This window comes from Bos indicus x Bos taurus, chromosome 15 (genome assembly GCF_003369695.1).
Source record: "Bos indicus x Bos taurus breed Angus x Brahman F1 hybrid chromosome 15, Bos_hybrid_MaternalHap_v2.0, whole genome shotgun sequence".
In the NCBI taxonomy this organism is placed as follows: domain Eukaryota; kingdom Metazoa; phylum Chordata; class Mammalia; order Artiodactyla; family Bovidae; genus Bos; species Bos indicus x Bos taurus.
The window spans coordinates 2,652,523-2,674,480 of NC_040090.1; the positions used below are offsets into that span (position 1 = coordinate 2,652,523).

The window sequence follows — 21,958 nt, forward strand, 5'->3', positions numbered from 1 at the left end:
CAAATCAATTTCCAGGCGGAGAATCTACATTCCCCCCAGCATGCCTAGAAGTCTACAGGTAAGTCCACGACTGCTTATTGTGACCTTTAAAAGACACTCGAAGAAATATTAAATATCTTCCCTTCCAGATTCCACTGAGGCATCAAATGCCACAATTATAAAAATCATTCAGTCAGAAGCAAACACTTAATTCTCAATGGCTATTCTTGAGTAATGCATAGCAGTTGTCAGTCATTCACATCCTAGTAAAAGTGAGTTTATCACGTGCTTTTTTTCTGCAATGTGGGTTGAGAGTAACTTCATAATGACTGTATCTATCATTTATTGAACAATCACCATGAGTGGAAACTGCTTTTTAGATTCTTAACAGTATCAAAATTCTTATAAAGAATTAAATTAGAGCATTTTAGATTAAAGATTAAATGAGATCATACATGTAAAATACTTAGAAAATGCCTGATAACTTAGAGAAGTGTTATGTCAGTATTTATTATTATATTCTTTTTTGCTTGTTTGTTTTGGCGATGCCACATGGCTTGCAGGAGATCCTAATTCCCTGACCAGGGACTTAATCCGGGTTCCAACAATGAGAACACCAAGTCCTAACCACTGGACAACCAGGGGACTCCTGGCATTTATTTTAATCATGTCATTTAATTCTCACTACTTTACGAGGTTGATATCACTATCCCCATTTTACAGATGATGAAATTGAGGCTCCAGGAGGAAATGTCACTTGCTCAAAATCAGACAGCTAGTAAGTAGCAGTTTGAGATTCAAAGTCAGGCGATTCAACCCCGGGGCGGAAAAGGGCACAGAAGCAGAGGAGGGAACCTCAGCGAAACGAAAATGCTGCCTATTGTGGGGCTGGCTATGATTCCAAATGCTTACCTGCACACTACTCAGGGTGTAGAGTGTTACACTACAACCTCGCGTACCCTGAGACACGTCTGAGGTCGTGGCCTTACCCTCAGAAATGCTCCTGCTCTGGGCCAGAAGGCAAGCATGAACGCAGACAGCCATAAGACCAGGGCACCCACGCGGCTTTCCAAGGACCTACCAGGAGGACTTGGAGCAGAACAGCCCAGACCCAAGGCTCCGAGCTGGAATGTTGGGCTACAGGGACCTCGGCTCCAAGTCAGATGTCAGGACACTTGGCTGACAGAGAATTCTTTTTCTAGTTTTTTAATTTATGAGAAAAGTCTCGCCAAGATAGCTTAAAAATTACTTTACTAGACCTTCACTGGTGGTGGTGGTTTAGTCGCTAAGTTGTGTCCAATTCTTGCGACCCCACGAACCCTGCCAGGCTCCTCCATCCATGGGGTTTCCCAGGAAACAATACTGGAGAGGGTTGCCGTTTCCTTCTCCAGGGGATCTTCCTGACCCAGGGATCAAACCTCATCTCCCGCATTGCAGGCAGATTCTTTGCCACTGAGCCACCAGGGAAGCCCGTACAACAAGACCCGCGTTGCCCTAATTGAAAAAGGTTGAAGTGCAGGAAGTCAGTTCAGTCCTCACGGTTACAGCCTGCTCTGAGGTCCCACTCCAGCAGGGTGGGTGACGTGAGGATCTAAGACCGCCCGCCGCTTCCCGCTGGGCCCCCCTTACCAGCCCCCACGGTCCTCACAAGAACGAGAGAGCCAACATCGCTCCCGGGTCAGGTGCCCCAGTGACAAGGAAAATAAAGCCTCCGGATACACTCAGCACTGGGGTGCCGACGACTGGTCTCAGCTTAGTAGCTCCAAAATCACACGGTTCACATCCAGTCAATAGGTGCTTTCTGAACAACCGCTACAGGCCAGGTCATAATCCCCTCGGATACGAATGTGAGTAAGCCCCAGCTGCCAACTTCAAAGGGCTGACAGTCAAGTAGGGCACAGACAATGGCATTACGTCACAGTTCCAGGAAAAAGTGCTCACCCAGGAATGCCTGGTATTGGTGGGGCTGCTCGAGCTGCCCAAAATCACTGTCAAAATCAGACATCACTTATTAACTCAGAATGAGAAATGTGCTTTTCAGCACGACTGACAGCCTTGAGCTGGCTGGTCAGTGTATTCTCTCCCTGCAGAAAAGCCTCTATCCGAAGCCAATGTCTTTTCGGAAGGATGAACCATGAGCCTGGAATTGGAGCGTATGGAAGAAACTGGACCAGCCTCGCTATGAAATCAGACCCGCGACCAGAACGCTTGGCTCAGCTGGGACATCACTCAGGCAGGTTACGTCTTCAGCTGACGGTACTGTAACCTGTCTGGTTGTTACATTCCAGCCCCGAGGATACACCTGGCCCACCTCCTAGGTCTCCGCAGCATCACAGCCCAGTGGGTCACTTGTGACGTGAGGCTGACCTCTGCCAGTGAAGTTCATTTTCCCCAGGGCCAGCCTGGGAGGCCACAGGCTCCTAGGTCCATGAACTCAGGGTGTCTGCATTGTCCCTCTAAACACGGGGGACCCCACTCCGTGGCATGGTATCTTCATTTTGCTAAAATTCAAGGGCGCCCCAAATGGACTACATCTTAAGAAATGTTTGAGCATTTGGCAACAGTCCTTGTTTTTTCCAACTCTGCTTCTGTAAAACCCCAGAGTTCATCCAGTCAAAGGACCTGGTAGAAATTCTCCTGGTTTCACGTGAATCTCAGGATGCAAACCAGCAGAGGGAACCAGTAGAGATGGGCTGGGAAGCAGAAGCACTAGAAATGATGAAGGACCCTGGCTTCAAAGTCAGGAAACCTGGATTTGAATCCTAAAAACATCTTACTCATTATGCGATCCTGTCCAATTAAGGCATCCCTTTGGAGCTCCACATTCCTCACCTACAAGACGAAGATGACAAAGATATATCTTAGAGTCATTGTGGGTGTTAACAATGGAATAATCAGTGCCTGGTGTATAACAAATGCTCATAAATGTTAGGCACTTCCCAGGCAGCGCAGCAGTAAAGAATCTGCCTGCCAAGGCAGGAGACACAAGAGACGTAGGTTCCATCCCTGGGTCGGGAAGATCCCTTGGAGTTCGAAATGGCAACCCACTCCAGTAGTTAATGGTTGTTGTTCTTAACAGTAATAATAGATTGTAACAATAATGATAAGATTCTAACAATAATGTTCTAACAGTAGAATGAGTGTAATGAAAGATTCTAACGATCAGGATAAGACTCTAACAATAATGCTAGCAGTGTAAACTTGGAAGGAGCAGCTACCTTTTGAGAAAAGCCAGTTCCCAAGCCCTCTGTGTCATCTCGGCTAGTCTAGGGCCGGAGAGTCACCAAAGACTGTTAAGTGAAAGAACCTGTCTGCATACACCTGGTGGAACAGCTTCCCTAACAGGCAGGGAAAGCCTGAGACAGTAAACCCTGCCTGGAGTAGCCTGGACGACCTCCAGGAGGAGGGGAGGGAGACGAGGAGAAGGACTAGCGAGAAGGGCATGCGTTCATTCAGGCGCTCGACAGCTAAGACCTGTTCAATGGGGCCTGCTTAAAGTATAATGGGGGGAGGGAAGACTTGACCTCAAACCATCTGAGACAGAAGGAGCTCTGTGATGATGAGATAAAGGCCAGGGTCCGGGGGCTGGCAGGGGGCGGGAAGCAAGAACTCAAGCCCAGCCTGAGGAGCAGGCATCAGGGAAGGCTTCATACAGTGCCACTCAATAGACAAGTCATATTTTATTTAGTCATCATGCTTCTCTATGAAAAAAAAATTCTTTTAATTCTGTGAGAGTTTCTTAGCTTTTTTTTTCGTTAGCATATAATCACTTTACAATGTTGTTAGGTTCTGCTGTACAACGTGAATAAGATACATGCTGTGCTTAGTTGCTCTGTCTTGTCCAACTCTTTGAGACCCCATGGACTGTAGCCACCAGGCTCCTCTGTCCATGGGATTCTCCAGGCAAGAATACTGGAGTGGGCTGCCATGCCCTCCTCCAGGGGATCTTCCCACCCTAGGGATCAAACCCAGGTCTCCTGCATTGCAGGTGGATTCTTTACTCTCTGAGCCACCATATGTTCCCGAATTCCTGAGCCTCCCTTCCACTCCCTTCGTCAGCCCCACCCCTCTAGGCCATCACAGAGCACCAAGCTGAGCTCACCGGGCCACACGGAAGCTTCCCACTGGCTGTCCATCATATTTCACACACGGCAGTGCACACGTCAGGCTTCTCAGGTGGCTCAGTGGTAAAGAATCTGCCTGCCAACGCAGGACACAAAAGAGACAAGTTCAGTCCCCGGATCAGGAAGATCCCCTGGAGGAGGGCATGGCAATCCCCTCCAGTATTCTTGCCTGGAGAATCCCATGGACAGGGGAGCCTGGCCGGCTACCGTCCATGGGGTCGCAAAGAGTCAGACATGACTGAGCGACGAACACTTTCACTTTTTTAGACAGGGTTACAGGTGAAACGTCTGGGACAGCCACAGTAAGAAGCTCCTGCTCCCTGTCACGGGAGGAGGAAGTAGTGGGAGAGGTCCTCCCACTAGAACTGTGGTCTTTCTCAGACGAAGGAAGACACGGCCAACCCACAGCTGAGCAGAGGGAGCGTCTGGGAGCGTGAATTCTCAACCCTGACTCTCCTCCCAGCCCCAGTCTCTGGTCAGGCCTCCAACCAGCGGAGAGAGGGCAGGGCAGCCCACAGACGAGGTCCACAGAGGTCAGGACACTGGCACCCAGAGGACTCAGACAGCTGGGGAGCTCATCCCAACAGCAGGCAGAGAGCTCCAGGCTCTGTTTCTGCTGTTGCTGGTTTTCATTCTTATTGGAGTGAGTAGTGGACTTGCATGCTGTGTTAGCTTCAGGTGTACAGCGGAGTGAGTCAGTCACACCTGTACATGTACACACTCTTTTCAGATGTGTTTTTTCATTCCAGAGTACTGAGTAAAGTACCCTGTGCTATACAGTAAGTCCTTAGTGTGTGTGTGTGTGTGTGTGTGTGTGTGTGTGTTAGTCACTCAGTCGTGTCCAACTCTTTGGGACCCCATGGACTGTAGCCCACCAGGATGCTCTGTCTATGGGATTCTCCAGACAAGAATACTGGGGTGGGTTGCCATTCTCTTCTCCAGGCAAGTCCTTGTTAGTTGTATATTTTAAACATAGTGTGCGACACACTCCTCTTAGCTAGAGTAGTCTAACCTCCCACGTTTACTCTGATTGCCAACGTGTTATTTCTCCCTCTTATACAATGTTCTCTTTTATGTGCTTTGTCATAACTTTTTACTAATAAATAATAAACCCTGTTAGGAGAAATAATAAGTAGAAAAGCACTTTTATTTCTTAGAAGGGATGCTTATGCATTCATTTACTATTGCTATTATTATAGTTTTCTATTTATTATACTTTTTTCTTGTTTTTTTCCCAATTTTTTCCTAAATTTCTTGAAACGTCCTAATTATTTAAATATATTTTCCTTATACTACTTGGGAAGTTCTAAATCCTGTTTCAATTCTTCCAATAATAACCCTTTTTAATTCACTTGAACTTTTATTTCTCAGTGTCAAGAACTATACAATATTGAAACATAAAACACTTATTAACAGCATACCTTTACTTCTCTGCTTCTTTCACCAGCACCCTAAGATATATTCTTTAGCCCATTGCATTCCTTCTGAAGGTGAATTGGCTTCTCCAGCCTGAGCCTATAGGCTTTGAAATAACCTTGACAAGAGACAAAATTAAAAATAAAAGACAGACAGACACGGAATCGTAAATACCTCATGATACGTCTTACATGATAACCTAAAATAGTCAGACTCCTAGAAGCAGAGAGTAGTAACAATGGCTGGAAGGAGGGAAGAGGGAAGAGGCTGGAAGGATGGGAAAAAAGCGGGGATATCAGTCAAGGAGTGCAAATTTTCAGTTACGCAAAAGAAACAAGTCCTAGAGAGCTGCTGTATAGCGTAAAGCCTGCAGTTAACAATGCTGTATTGTGTGCTTAAAAGTTAGCCAAGGGACCCCTGGCGTCCCCACCCCTGCCCAGGCGCCAGCCACCTCCGACAGCCCGAACCAGCAGCCCAAGCTCCAGATGAGGGTCCCTGCCGTCAGGTTAAAGACGCCCACCAAACCTCCGTGCCCCTAGTTGGGACAGAGGGGCAGCCCCAGGCGGGCTACCTGTGTGTTCCACCGTCCCACCAAAGGGATAGACTTTATTTACTGAACCCTGGGACGGGGTCCTGTGGGATGTTCAGCACCTGGAGCAGCAATCCTCAGCGAACACCCTTTCTGTGTTACGTAACTGACTGAAAAAGTGACAGTGGAAGTTTTTCCTAGATCAGATCAGACCAGATCAGTCGCTCAGTCGTGTCCGACTCTTTGCGACCCCATGAATTTCAGCACGCCAGGCCTCCCTGTCCATCACCAACTCCCGGAGTTCATTCAGACTCACATCCATCAAGTCAGTGATGCCATCCAGCCATCTCATCCTCTGTCATCCCCTTCTCCTCCTGCCCCCAATCCCTCCCAGCATCAGAGTCCTTTCCAATGAGTCAACTCTTCACATGAGGTGGCCAAAGTACTGGAGTTTCAGCTTTAGCATTTCCAAAGAAACCCCAGGGCTGATCTCCTTCAGAATGGACTGGTTGGATCTCCTTGCAGTCCAAGGGACTCTCAAGAGTCTTCTCCAACACCACAGTTCAAAAGCATCAATTCTTTGGCACTCAGGCTTCTTCACAGTCCAACTCTCACATCCATACATGACCACTGGAAAAACCATAGCCTTGACTAGACGAACCTTTGTTGGCAAAGTAATGTCTCTGCTTTTGAATATGCTATTTGGTTGGTCATAACTTTCCTTCCAAGGAGTAAGCGTCTTTGAATTTCATGGCTGCAGTCACCATCTGCAGTGATTTTGGAGCCCAGAAAAATAAAGTCTGACGCTGTTTCCACTGTTTTCCCATCTATTTCCCATGAAGTGATGGGACCGGATGCCATGATCTTCGTTTTCTGAATGTTGAGCTTTAAGCCAACTTTTTCACTCTCCACTTTCACTTTCATCAAGAGGCTTTTGAGTTCCTCTTCACTTTCTGCCATAAGGGTGGTGTCATCTGCATATCTGAGGTTATTGATATTTCTCCCAGCAATCTTGATTCCAGCTTGTGTTTCTTCCAGTCCAGCGTTTCTCATGATGTACTCTGCATATAAGTTAAATAAGCAGGGTGATAATATACAGCCTTGACGAACTCCTTTTCCTATTTGGAACCAGTCTGTTGTTCCATGTCCAGTTCTAACTGTTGCTTTCTTCAAACCCATCAAGTTGAATGTTCATTATGCACAGCTTTTTGAATGGGGAAAAAAATGTTTTTAATAGAAATGGTCAGAGAAGGGAGGAATAAGGCCAAGCAGCTGGTGTCGATGAGAACATGAGTGGATACTCAGCAAGGGGACTGGCGGGCGTTCTAGCCAGGAATGCACAGCCTGGACCTCCCACAGGTGGGCCATGGGCCTAAGCATCCCCCTTTCTGGGAGCACTTCCGGTTCCCGTCCTTCCTACGCGTGGTGCCCGGCAGCGCCCACCGGCCCTCGGTCCTGGCCAAGCTCTTGAGTCACTTTCACTGGCCCCGGGGGGGCCTGGTGGGCTCTGACAATGGCAGCCTCGAGCGGCCGGAGCAGCAGCTGCAGGCAGAGATCCCACGCGTGGGCTGCCGCGTGGCCTCCTCCAGGGGGCTGGGCCGCCGGGGCTGCAGCATCGCCTTCTGCCCCACAGCCACGGGCATTGTCTGTGACTGGTCCCACTTCCACTCCAGGCTCCTGGCCGAGGCCATGGGAAGAAGGTGACCCAGAGGACATGGGTCTCCACCTCCTTCTCCTGCAGGCCGTGGGGCCCAGGGCCTGCTCAAGGGCAGCTTGAGCCTGAATGTATCCTCGGGAGCGATGCCCGACTTTGCGGATTTCCTGTTGGTGCCCCGCCCGGCTGGGTACCCTGGCAGCAGTCTGATGAGGAAACTCTGGGAGGAGCTGCAGGGATGCAGGTGGACCCGATTCGGGGCGTCCACCCCAAGGCCCAGAGAAGGCACTCAGAACTGCAGGGGGGCTTGAGAAGGCGACAGCTGCCCACCTGTCTGCCTTCAGACGTCCGGATCTGACTGCCACTTACCAAGCCTGCCGGGTGCCCATTGGAACCTGATGACTTGCTGCCCAGGAAAGGGACCCTTCCTGGGAGGTGCTTGTGCCAGTTCACAGAATGCCAGGCCTTGCCAGGTGAGCAGCCAAGACCCTTGCCCAGACCCTGTTCATCTCAGAGACCTGCAGACAGGCAATGAGGCCTAGTGGAAGGAATACTGAACTTAGAGCCAAAGGGACTAAGACTCAGGTACCTTATTACCGGGCTCCCCAGGCAGCACTAGTGGTAAAGAACCTGCCTGACAATGCAGGAGACACAAGAGGCATAGGTCCCGTCCCTGGGTCAAGAAGATCCCCTGGAGTAGGAAAGGACAACCCACTCCAGTGTTCTTGCCCAGAGAATCCCAGAGACAGGGGAGCCTGGCGGGCTACAGTCCGTGGGGCTGCAAAAGAGTCAGACACGACTGAAGTGACTTAGCACACACCTCATTATTAAAGATATCAGGGGTCTAGTTGTAGAAGAAAGAACTGGCTCCTACTGGCAATGGGAGTCTTTGTAAAATTTTCAGAAATTATGCAAATTGTTTGCTAAACCATGGAAATCAGCAAACACTAAAATCCCAGCTCTTTTCCCCAGAAAGCCAGTTGTTAAACATTCAGCAGCACACCACTGCAAATATCCAAGCAAAGTTATAGGAACGAGGTCAGAATAGAAGAAAAGTCCTCCTAATTTTAAAAGAATGTCTTTGATTAGGCACAGCATTTTAAAAATAGGTTTCGAGTAATTTTATCAATACTTAGATCATGTGAGTTCTTGTAAGACTGTAGCAGTAGCAATAGTTAACATTTTGAGTACTGTTCTATACCACGTGATGCTTCAAGCACTTTGTATGTATTGATATTAATGCATTTCCTCTTTGTGATGACTTTATAGACAGGTCCTCTTTTAGGTAGAGTTTCATATCCAAGGTCACACACCTGGTTCAAGGCGGAGTCAGAAGTCATGCCAGGCAGCCTGGCGGCAGAGTCTGGGCACTGCCCCTCAAAGCTGAAGAATTCCAGGAATCTCCCATGAGTCTATACCCAGGTTCACCCACAAGCCGCGTAATCTGCTCAGCCTCCCTCCTGTATTCTTATAGGGCTTCCATAACTACTTCAACAAATGTGTGTTTATGCCACAAGTATTTATGAAGTGAGTTTCATGCATTTTGGAGCAAGGAGGCAGGGATACAAAAATGCTCAAAATGTGTGCTTGCCTTCAAAGTGTTTACACTCTAGTTGGAAAGAGTAATAAATAATCACACATACCAGATATGAGAAGGGATGGCAGGAGTGGGAAAGTGATCCAGTTGGTTCAAAGCATGGGACAGACTAAAGAAAAAAAAAAAAGCAAAAAGGAAAGGTTGGAAAGGCCAGAGGAAGCTCTATTATAGATATCGTCAAAGGTTTTCTTAGAGTTCCAGCTTTCTAGATAAGATCACAACCTAATCAGAGAACTGAAGGCAATCCCATCTTCTCCAAAGGTGTTAAAAGACCCAGAAGCACCCACACTAAAGTCTCAGGTGGGCTCCTAAAGGAACTTTGCCTGACCTGCCTTTTCTACTTGTTAAGTTATTCCCAGAAGGAAATAAGAGTGGGGCTTTAATAGTCACATAAGCTGAGGTTCTTCCAGCTATGAAATGTGTGGGATGCACTGAAACATATTCCTCGGGCTATACCGTCTTTTAATCACAAGCCTTCTCTGTCGGCCGCACTGCTGGGATGAACACGGCGGCGCTTTGAAGGCGGGTCTCAGCTTTTGTGTCCTACCTCCCAACCGTGTCTGGCACAAAGGAGGAAGCTTCGTAATCTGGAAGGACAGATGGTGCAGAATTGGATGGATGGAGACACCTGTGTTCATAAGACCAGCCTGTGAGTGAACTGATTTATGCAAGACCCAATGCTTCCAGGTTTCCAGTAACTCAACTCTCACTCCCCTCTTTATCACGGGTTAGCACAAACTTGGAAGATGAGATAACCTGTTAGCAAGGGTTAGCAGGGTTGTTTTGTTTTGTTTTGTTTTGTTCATAAAATCGCCTTCCTCCAAGGGCTGGCAGGCACAGTCCCCGATGTGGAGGAAGCCCCACCCCCGGCTCGCACCTTGCCTGTGCTGCTCCTAAGTAGTTCTTTCCTTCTGCCTCTGTCTCCATCTCACATGCTGCATTATATCCAAAAGGTTCGTCTCACCACTGAAGCCCAGGAAGGGGTTTTCTTCACCCAAGACGGGAAGATGCCAGCCACGTTTGACATTAAGAACATCTACCTCCTCCCAGACCAGGTTGAAGAGACCACGATGGTTGGACATTTTAAGCTCAGATCTCCTCCTGGACAAGAGCTGCTGGTAAATGACCGTAATGTCATCCGGGCAGAGGGACCCTCAGCGATGAAGGCAGAGATCTCCGTAAGGGCCAGGCCCACAGCTCCTCTCACCCCCCAGCACCCAGCACAGACTGTTACGTTGAACTGACAGGACACTTGTAGGGCAGACCATTGACCTACACAACTCCGAGGCTGTTCGCAAATAAAACCTTCCAAAATCATTCTCTGGCTCCCAAAACAAAAGAGCTAGCTAAAGGCAAGAGTAATTAATAAATTATATACATGTGTAATATATATATAGATAAATTATGTATAAGCTCATTAAATGCCACTTTATATCTTCAGAAGCATGATTGCATAATATTAAACAATACAGATTGAGAAAACATTTAAATATTTTTGCTATTGGACATTACACTGTTTTCCAATTTTTTTCCATTTAAATACCTCCATTGTGTTATAACTTGTGCATACATACTTAAGATTACCTCTGATTACTTGAAAGTATAATAAATACTTAGAAGTGGAATTTGGGATCAAAGAGTCTTATACATTATTACAGAATTACATGGCTTCTTATCAGAGGGAAAAATTGAGAGTTGAACTTAAAATCAGAAAAACAGGCTTGAATCTCAAGTTGCTACTTATCAGCTATATAATCACAGGCAAATTCTTTTGTTTCTTGACTTAATGTGTAAAATAAGAACAATCACTATGTTGTCAGGTTATTATGAGAATGAAAAAATTAATACTTAAAAACACTTAGCAAAGATACTAAGATACTTCAAAATAGTCAGCAAAGAAAAGTATACATAATTGTCAATTCGAGTTTATCCTGAGATAGCGATGTATGTATCTGGAGCTGCTACTGTTTTATTTTTATTTTTTCATTTGGAGTATAGTTGATTTACAGTGTTGCCCTCATTTTAAGTGTATTGCAAAGGGAATCTGTTATGATGCACATGTATCCACTCTTTATAGATTCTTTTCCCATATAAGCCATTACAGAGCATTGAGTAGAATTTCCTGTGCTATACAGTAGGTCCTTATTAGTTATCTATTTTACATATAGTATTGTGTTTATGGGAGAAGGAAATGGCACCCCACTCCAGTACTCTTGCCTGGAAAATCCCATGGACAGAGGAGCCTGTAGGCTGCAGTCCATGCGGTCGCTGAGGGTCGGACACGACTGAGCGATTCACTTTCACTTTTCACATTCATGCATTGGACAAGGAAATGGCAACCCACTCCAGTGTTCTTGCCTGGAAAATGCCATGGACAGAGGAGCCTGGTAGGCTGTAGTCCACGGGGTCACGAAGAGTTGGACACAACTGGGTGACTTCCCTTTCACTTTCCACTTTCATGCATTGGAGAAGGAAACGGCAACCCACTCCAGTGTTCTTGCCTGGAGAATCCCAGGGACGGGGGAGCCTGGTGGGCTGCCGTCTCTGGGGTCGCAGGGTTGGACACGACTGACGAGACTTAGCAGCAGCATCATACAGTGTGTGTATGTCAACAGCAGTCTTCCCGTTTATCCCTGTCACCTTACCCCCTGGTAACTATAATTTTGTTCTCTGTATCTGTAACTCTACTTGTTTTTTAGATAAGTTCATTTGTATCCTTTTTTAGATTTTACATATAAGCAATACCATATGATATTTGTCTTTCTCCGTCTAAATTACTTCACTCAGTATGACAATCTCTAGGCCCATGCATGTTCCTGAAAATGGCGTTATTTTGTTCTTTTTTATGGTTGAGTGATACTCCATGGTGTGTGTGTGTGTGCGCATATATATATACACACACCACATCTCGTTTATCCACGCCTCGTTGGTGCCCGTTTACACTGCATCCATGCCCTGGCTTTTGTAAATAGTACTGCAGTGAATATCTGGGTACATCTATCTTTTTGAATTATGGTTTTCTCTGGGTATATATACACCTAGGAATGGGATGGCTGGATTGTTAGCCTTGTACCTTATGTTGGGAAATAGATAATGGATACCAAGCTTGTTTGCACAATGGGAAAATGACACACAGAGCCCCATTTGCCCTTTCCCTGACCCCTAGTATCTAAGGTTACCAGGTAGGGGACTGCTAATTTCAGTGCAGTTGCAGCTCAGATATCATGCCATACTTCTTGCAGTTCCGTCCAATTCATCCCGGAAGGGTTTAGCATCCCCTTATCTGAGTATCCATAACATTTTCCACATGGTTCTGTAATAAGAAAGAGTAAGAAAATTACTGTAACGAGTATAAATGTCTTGTCCCCCGTCTCAGTGATTGCAGCCTGGTCCCTTCGGGCCTCACCTTAGTCTTGTGGGTCTGTTTCCACTCGTGTGACAGGTCAATGGCTGAATTCTTCCCCCATCCTGCAGGAAGAAGCAAGGGGGCTGATGAGCACGGGGGCAGAGTGCTCGCGCTGGTGGACGCTAGCTACGGCATTCGGGATGGGTGGACAGCAGGGACCCACTGCAGAGCGCAGGGAACCATATCCAGCCTCCTAGGGTAAGCCACGATGTAAAGAATAAGAAAAAGAATGCGTGTGTGTGTGTGTGCACACGCGCATGTGCGCGTGCTCAGTCACTCAGTCGTGTTCGACTCTTTGTGACCCCATGAACTGTAGCCCTCCAGGCTCCTCTGTCCATGGGATTTTCCAGGTGGGAATCCTGGAGTGGGCTGCCATTCCCTCCAGTATATACACACATATGAGGGAGAGAGACTGCCACAACGTTGTCAATCAACTATACTTAAAAAAAAAAAAAAAAGAGTAAAAATAAGCAAAAACAAATGTTAAGGGAGCAGACTCCCAGGGAAGAATTGAGTACCATTACTTCACATACACAAAGGGTGGGCCCCTTTGGGGTCATCACTCAGGTGTCTTCCCCCTCGTTTCTTCTTCCCCAGACCAAACAATCCTCTTACCAGAGCTTCCCAAGAAAGTTCATTCTGCAAGCATGACCTGAATCTCAGCTGCTCTCAATTTAGAAAGACTCTGCTTCCCAGGGCACACTGGCAGTATCTGGAGCCGTCTGGGGTTGTCACTTGCGGGGGCTGCTGCTGGCATTCAGGGGATAGAGGCTGGGGATGCTGGTAAACCCATTTTGATTTGCATTTCTGTGATAATGAGGGATGTTGTACCCTGTGATGCACAGCACAGCCCTTCACAGCGAAGGAAGATCAGTACCTAACGTCGGTGATGCTGAGGGCTGAGAAGCCACACGCTCGTGCCTTGGCTCCTGTCTGTAGTCTTTGTTTCTGATGCACGGTTGATTGGTGTCTCAGTTCTGTTTGGGTTGGGGGAAAATAAGACCCTTGAAATAAAAGTTAAGGAATTTAATGAGCCCATCGTTGAGGATGAACTTCCCAGAACATTCAGAATATTATCCTAGTTACTAGAATTTGTTGTGCAATCACAATGGTCAGGGCATTGTAGTAGGGCTTCCCTGCATCCACTCATTATTTCCTCATACAAGCTTCAAGATAGATATAATTGCTACCCCCAGTTAATGGAGGAGAAGCAAAGGCTTAGAGAGCTTAAACCCAAGGTCACTCAGCTTATAAACAGCAGAACGAGAATTTCAGCCCAACATCTGGGAGCCAGCCCTCTGTCTATGGAGCAATGATTCTAGTTCTTTCTTCTCCTTGAGATTTATTGGTTTCCGTTCAGTTCAGTTCAGTTCAGTCGCTCAGTCGTGTCCTACTCTTTGCGACCCCATGGACTGCAGCACGCCAGGCCTCCCTGTCCATCACCAGCTCCCAGAGCTTGCTCAAACTCGTGTCCATCAAGTCAGTGATGCCATCCACCCATCTCATCCTCTGTCGTCCCTTTCTCCGCCTGCCTTCAGTCTTTCCCAGCATCAGGGTCTTTTCAAATGAGTCAGTTCTTCGCATCCAGTGACCAAAGTATCGGAGCTTCAGCTTCAGCTGGTTCCCCATAGACTGTGACATCTTACGAACTTATTTTTACCTGTTGATCCCTCCCTAATACCCTACACAGTACCTGATACATGGAATACATTGATAACTGAGCAAGAAAGGCAGGGAAGGGGAAGAGGAAAGGAATAAAGAAAGGGAGAAGGAGGTAAAGAGCGTTTTTAATTTTTTTAAGGTGAGGGAGGAGAGAGAGAAAGAAAGGAGAGGGAGGGGCCAGTCAGTGAGAATGGCGCTGAGCCCTGCCCTGGGGCTGACGGCGCAGGTGCCGGTCAGCCTCCCCTGCTTCCCTCGTGCACCGTCTCCTCCTTTGCGCAGGTGCCCGCCCCCCTCTGCAGTGAAAATGTCCTGCGGGAGCCAGGAAGCCAGCCCTACCTGAGAAGGCAAATTGCTGCTCTCGCTGCCTTCCCTGCCCCAGAGGAGAGATGTCCACGGCACCAGGGAAAGAGGGAAGCTGGCCCTCAGTCGGCGGGCGGCCAGCGAGCAGTCAGGGGAGGTTTCAGATGAGAGCTGATATTTACATCAAGGAAAAAAGGTGTTACTGCTCAGTCATGTCTGACTCTCTGCAACTCCATGGTCTGTCCATGGAATTCTTCAGGCAAGAATACTGCAGTGGGTTGCCATTCCCATCTCCAGGAGATCTTCCCAACTCAGGGATTGAACCTGGGTCTCCTGCATTGCAGGCAGATTCTTTACTTTCTGAGTTACCGAGGAAGCCCACATCCAGGAAAGATTTTTTTAATGGGAAAAAAATCCAGGGAAGAGGAGATCAAAAGATGGTGTCAATATGCCCTTCGCACATGCTACCTTATGACCTTTTATGGTTACACATTCATTCTTTCTTTCATCAACCATGAGTTTGTCCAAATTTTGTACCTATTTTAATGTCTGGCATGTAGTAGGCACTCCATAAATATTGGGAGAAAGCCCCCCAGTGATTTTTTTCATTTTTTTTTATCAGAGTATAATTGCTTTACAATGCTGTGTTCGTTTCTGAGGTACAACAAAGCTAATCAGCTACGTGTATACATATATCCCCTCCTTGAATCTCTCTCTCACCCCCGACCCCACCCCTCTAGGTTATCACAGAGCACCGAGCTGAGCCCCGCTGGTGATTTAATCTATATTTTACTAAGATGGCATGCATTCAACAGATAACAACTGGCGTCTATTGTATAGGTGCCAAGGTGGTGAGGCCCAGTCTTGGCCCCACAGAACTCGTGATCTGCTAAAGGAGAAGGATCATTGTATAATAGAAACTTGGCTCAAAGTTAATATTCATCGCTTCAATCAGAGCTCAAGCACTGAGTCATGAAAGCAGAGAGAAACAACCAGTTCTAATGGAGGATAGGTAGGGAGACTTTTCACCAGAGGGGGTGACGTGTGATATGGGCCTTGAGCAACAGGTATTGTTTCAAAGGCAGTGAAACTTGATAAGGACAGTCCTGGGCAAGGAATAAATTAGGGAAATCTTAGGCATGAATGCAGTGAGCCTAGGGTGACTTGAGTCTAGACTGAGATTCGAGATGTAGGAAGCAGGTGGTCACATCACAGAAGGCCTTACTTGCCAGACTCGGAAGCGTGAACTTTGTTCTGTAGGACATAGGGAGCCACTGAATCACTCAATTAGAGAAGCAGTGGGTGTTTCGATATGTGTTTGGGGTGGTGGGTGCACTGAAAAGGAAAGAGATAGGGTTGGGAAGACCAGGGTCAGAATCCAAATGGAGGAAAGAGGTGAATGGGAATATATTGCTGCTCCGGTGCTCTAGCCACAAAGCCGATCAGCTCACTACAGAAAGCAAAGCTCTGAAGAGTTCTATCAAAGCTGTGATTTAGAAAAGCATGGAGACTTCCCTGGTGGCCCAGTGGTTAAGACTTTGCCTTCCAATGCAGGGGGTGCAGGTTCCATCTCTGGCAGGGAGTAAAGATCCCATGTGCCTTGCAGCCAAAAACCAAACCATAAAACAGAAGCAATACTGTAACAAATTCAATAAAGATTTTTTAAATGGTCCACGTCCGAAAAAAAAAAACTTTAAAAAAAAGGATAACTCCATAAAAAAGGAGAGTCGATGTATGTAGGTGGTAAGCATTCCCATAAATATTCCTTACGTAAAATAGGCTGATGAATAAGTGCAGAGCTAAATTAGCTGTGGCTACCAACTGCAACACTGCCACCGCGGCTGGTTAGTTCAGAGGGACAGTGCGTCCGGAGGTTGCCGAGTCACTGCTGTTTCACTGTAGCGTGAGGCATGCAGAGCCGCAGCTGTCAGGATTTCCGCCACCTGTGTTTCTGGCCCTGAACCTGGGGACATCAGGCCATCTGGGAGGCCCATCGTAAGAAGACTGAGGCAGAGTGATTCTGCGGGGAAAAACCGTCACAATTCGTATAACCACCTGACCACGGGAAAGTTCCAGAAGCTTCCGCACTCTGTTCTCTGACCTTGTTTCTCTCTCCTCCTTTAGACAGTGCTTCATGTGAGATGTGCCCCGAGGACCAGTGGTCCAACGCGGAGAGCGGCCAGTGCAGCCCCAAACCCATGACTTCCTGTCCTCCCTCCAGCTCTCCACACATGTCAGCTGTCTGCCCAGCCCTGCATTCCCTCCTCACTCTGGCCGTTTGGGGCATCTTCATCGGGCTCCACCACACCCCCATCATCTGAGCCAGGAAACCCCAGATCAGCTACCTTCTGCTGTCCACCCTGGCCCTCTGTTTCCCCTTCCCCCTCATGTTCATTGGCCCTCCAGGGCCCCTCACCTGTGCTGTACACCAGGCGGCTTTTGCAGGGGGTCACCTCCACAACTTGTATGTCCACTGTGCTAGCCAAAACCATCGTGGTGGTGGCAGCCTTCCATGGCACCCGGCTGCATGCCCAGATGCAGAAGTTCTGGGGCCAGTTCTCCCCAAAACCATCCCCATGGTCTGTTCCCTGATCCAGGCAACCCCATGTTCACCCTGGGTGACCAGATGACCCCCACGACCTGTGACCTCTACAGAGCCTAGCCCACAGTGACCTAAAGTGTGATGAGGGCTCCTTGGAACTGTTCTAGGCCATGCTGGGCTACTTGGGGATTACTTGCTGTCTGGTTTGCTTGCTGGTGGTCTTCCTGACCCCACCAGCTACCTGACACCTTCAGTGAAACCAAGCGTATCACGCTCAGCACGTTGGTCTGCTCCTGTATCTGGGTGACCTTCATCCTCCACACACAGGAGTGCCCGAGGCAGGGACACAGTCCCTCTGGAGGTCTCTGCCATCCTGGCATCAGAAGCAGGTCTCCTGTTCTGCCTCTTCCTTCCCAAATGCTACATCATCCTTCTCCAGCCAGAACAAAACACAAAAGAACAAATGCTTGGCAGGCAGCATCTCAAGTGAGAAAATCAGTAGTGAGCAATAAGGCATCCCACCTGCTCAAGGATGCCTTCCCTAAGCTCCTCAGTAGGAAAATGCTGCTTCCTCTGAGCCCTGCACTGATCCGGACCCTCCCTGTCACTCACCTGCTTCTCTTCTTGTCTTTCATCCCATTAGAGGGAGATGAGACATGTTTGCAAATAATACCGCCCTTGATGGAAACATCTGGTCTCATTCGGTCTGTGACCCCTCAGCAGTCAGCCAGTGCCTGATGCAAACAGGAGACGGGATAGTTGTTTGATGAATGAATGAATCAGCTTCTGCAAAGGTAGCATTGGAAGAGATCCTTGAGAGGAGGTGGCAAGGTAGAATGGTTGGAAGAAGTCAGAAAGACTTGATTCAAATCCTCCTGGCTCCTCCATGGTGTAGCTTTAGGGACTTGAGCACGTTACTTAACCTCTCTAAGCCTCAGTTCTCTGCAGTGCAAGATGAGACTAAGTCTTTCTCTTAGGTTGTTGTGATAATAAAATGGAAAAAAAAAATGTGAAGGTTCTCAGCACTTACGAAACACTCAAAAAGTAAATAGATAAAGTCACCAAGTCCACCCTGACCTTTTACAGATCAGGAACAGGAACTGATGCCAAAAGAGGGGACCAGTGAATCCAGGACACCATTGTCCAGATGTTAGGAGTCAGATGAGTAAGTTTCAAGCCATGGCACTTCCATTGCCCCAGCTGTGTGATTCTGGACAAGTGACTTAACTTCTCGGTACCTCAGTTTCCTTGTATTGTAAAAGAAGATAAGAATAGCACCTATTTTGTGGGGTTATCAATGAGGAGTAAATGAACTATTATTTATAAGATATTTATAACATTACTCTGCATATTGTAAAAGTATTCGTTAAATAATTCAGTAAAATTATAAATAATGGCAAACCTGAATCTCTTGATTGACTGCCAAATAGCTGAAACTTTTATGAGACCCTTGCTCAGGCTAGATCATGGGGAGGAAACTTCAAAATGGTTAAAGAATAGTCTGTACAAAGAGCTTGTAAGCTAATATTCCCAACCTAACCTGATCAGAGGGGACAAAACATATCTATTGTGAAACTATTTATAAGAAGTGAATAGTGAAAAGTGAAAGCTGCTCAGTTGTGTCCGACTCTTTGCGACCCCACGGACTATCCAGTCCATGGAATTCTCCAGGCCAGAATACTGGAGTGGGTAGCCTTTCCCTTCTCCAGGGGATCTTCCCAACCCAGGGATCGAACCCAGGTCTCCTGCATTGCAGGCGGATTCTTTACCAGCTGAGCCACAAGGGAAGCAAGAAGGGAATAGGCAGTGGCCAAAAGGCAGGGTAGGAAGATTCTGATCTCACCTGTTCCCACAGGTACACTAAAATTACAGCTATTGATGAGAAAGAGCAACTATTGATGAGAAAGTCTTGCAGACTAGCAGAAAAGAGCTTTTGCAATTAAAGTTACAGAAAAAGAACCACGACAAAGCAATTAGGAAGGGCAGAAACATGGTACAGCCAAGACCCATACTCCCAGGTAGGCAGCCCACAAACAGGAGGCTAATTACAACTGCAGAAATTCTCCCCAGGGAGAGAGGGGTCCAAGCCCTACATCAGGCTCCCCAGCCCCAGGAGTCCTGCGCAAAGAAGATAAGCCCCCAGAACACTTGGCTTTGAAGTCCAGCAGGACTTACTTTCAAGACAGCCAGAAGGCAACGGGAAACAGAGACACCACTCTTAAAGGACACACAGAAAGTCGCACATGCCCCACACGTAAAGCAGAAGCAGTCATCTGAAAGGAGCCTGGCTAGCTGTCTTGGACAGTCTCTGAGAAAGCAGGAGGCAACTGGGTCTCACCGTGGCGACAGAGACACTTGCAGCAACCATTTGGGGGCGCTCATGCAACCTGGTGATGACAAACCGTGGTGGTGGCAAGCGCCTCTTGGGAATCCTGCTCTAGCTTATTACTGCCAGGATGCTGCGCCACCCACCAGTCACCGGAGGCTGAATCATGTGCTACCAAAAAACCTATGGGTCATTGAAGAAATCAGAGAGGAAATTTGAAAAAAAAAAAAAAACCTGGGGACTCCCTGGTGGTTCAGTGGTAAAGAATTTGCCTGCCAATGCAGAAGACATGGATTCAATCCCTGATCTGGGAAGATATCCCATGTGTCATGGAGCAACTAAGCCCGTGCACCACAACTACTGAGCTTCTGCTGTAGAGCCCAGAAGCCTCAACTACTGAGCCCACGGACCTCAACCACGAAAGTCCACACACCCTAGAGCCTGTGCTCCAAAACGAACGGGCAAAAAAAGCCACTGCAGTGAGAAGCCCGTGCACCACAACTGGTGAGCAGCCCCGCAGCAAAGCAGACCCAGCACAGCCAGAAATAAAATAAACAAGCAAATAAAGTTATTTTTTAAAAAAACCCTGGTATAAAAGACAATGAAAACTCCACTTCCGTGAGAGCACGAGGGCCCGGAGGCATCCCACAGGAACTGGGCACCTTCTGGTTAAATGATGGTGCTCTTGGACGGTCCTCGGGGAGGGGTGTTGCTGGACACTGCTACACAGAATGTCAAGGCCTCCATGTTTCTGGGCAAAGAGACTCATCTTAAGTTCCTGCCAAAGGAGGTTCAAAATGCTTTCATCTTGGGGCTTCCCTGGTGGCTTAATGGTAAAGAATCTGCCTGCCAATGCAGGAAACATGAGTTTGTCCCGATCTGGGAAGATCCCACACGCCATGGACCAACTAAGCCTGTGAGCCACAACCATTGATCTGGTGCTCGAGAGCCCAGGAACTGCAACTACTGAGCCCCCTCGCAACTGCTGAAGCTCAAGCACTCGAGAGCCCATGCTCAGCAAGGGAAGCCACTACAATGAGACAACCAAAAATAAATACATAAAATTGATTTTTGAAAATGCTTTTATCTTGTCTATGGCCAGCCAATAATTTTATTTGGGCCAATGAAGATGAAGTCACAAAGGAAACAAGCATATAGATTAAATAAGAAGACTCTGTCTAGAGAGAGAGAGTTGTAGCATCCCACAGTCCAAGTCAGCATTTTGACAAACGTGACTTAGGAATCAGCTGCCATGGGCTTGGAACATGAAAACTGAAAAGTAAGAGACTAACCAAAGTCTGAAAAGCCTGAAAAAAAGAAGTGGGAATCCCGGCACAACTGCAAGGGATAAAAAGAATATGGAACCATAGAAGAAGATCCACTTGGTTGGTAGAGCAAGAGGCTTGGTCTATATTTCTTCTTTTTTTTTTTTTCCTTTTTTTGGTCTCACCTCATAACATGTGGGTTCTTAGTTCCCCAACCAGGGATCAAACCTGGACCCCAGCAGTGAAAGTGCTCCATCCTACCCACTGGACCACCAGGGAGTTCCTTGGTCTATATTTCAAATAAGAAAACGTAGATACAAAGAAGATAAGTACATAGGTCATGTGATTCTGGGGACTTCAGAAACTGCTGGTTGTCTACCAAAATGTGTTCACCCCTTTTCCCACAGTAACCAAATTGCAGCAGGCATTTGTCTGCCCACCTGTGGACTCTTGCTGGGAGGCAGAGATATTGCCTCATAAGCTCTGAGCTGAGAAGGAACTTTGAGACCAAAAATCGAAGCAGGCAACCACACAGAGTGCAATTCTGGAATTTACTGTTGGTGACTCACAGACAGGCAGGGTCGGGTGGACGAAGATCCCGAGGTATTTGCAGCTGCACCGCACTTCACCAAAAGGGGTACAGGGGAATTTAAAGGGGCCAAAGCTAAAAATAGAATTGACCGCTAGGGAGAAACATGTCTGCCTCACCAGGATCAGGAGTTTTTCCCTGCATTTCCACGGTCATTAACCATCTGCGTCAGCAAAAGGCATGCTTTTGATTTTCATCTCAGATGAACGCAAGAGTAAAAGTTGATAGGGAACTTACCTTACTTGGGTGCATTCCTTGTGAGTAGGCTAAAGCTGAGTCACATGGAAGTGCGGGTGGGGTTGGACTGCAGGCCTAAGGTGGAGCTGACAAAACGAATTCAGTAAGGCTCGCACAGCTCTTCTGTGTGTGCTCAGTCGTGCCTGACTCTTTGCGGCTCCATAGACTGTACCCGCCAGGCTCCTCTGCCCATGGGATTTTCCAGGCAAGAATATCGGAATGGGTTGCCATTCCCTCCTCCAGGGGATCTTCCTGACCCAGGGATTGAACCCTCGTCTCTTGCGTCTCCTGCACTGCAGGTGGATCATTTGCCATTGTGCCACCTTGCAATT

At 47.5% G+C, this 21,958-nt stretch overlaps 2 long non-coding RNA genes across 2 annotated transcripts; both read right to left on the reverse strand.

Moving 5' to 3' along the window:
* Positions 1-1,385: 1,385 nt before the first annotated feature.
* On the reverse strand, positions 1,386-11,431 carry LOC113905247. The gene is made up of 4 exons (XR_003514621.1): positions 9,346-11,431; positions 5,525-5,637; positions 4,082-4,179; positions 1,386-2,811 (listed from the first exon to the last, which is right to left on the reverse strand). It is a non-coding gene; the product is annotated as an uncharacterized LOC113905247 (long non-coding RNA).
* Positions 11,432-12,033: 602 nt separating this feature from the next.
* On the reverse strand, positions 12,034-14,915 carry LOC113904638. The gene is made up of 4 exons (XR_003514578.1): positions 14,704-14,915; positions 13,583-13,682; positions 12,706-12,767; positions 12,034-12,612 (listed from the first exon to the last, which is right to left on the reverse strand). It is a non-coding gene; the product is annotated as an uncharacterized LOC113904638 (long non-coding RNA).
* Positions 14,916-21,958: the final 7,043 nt, after the last annotated feature.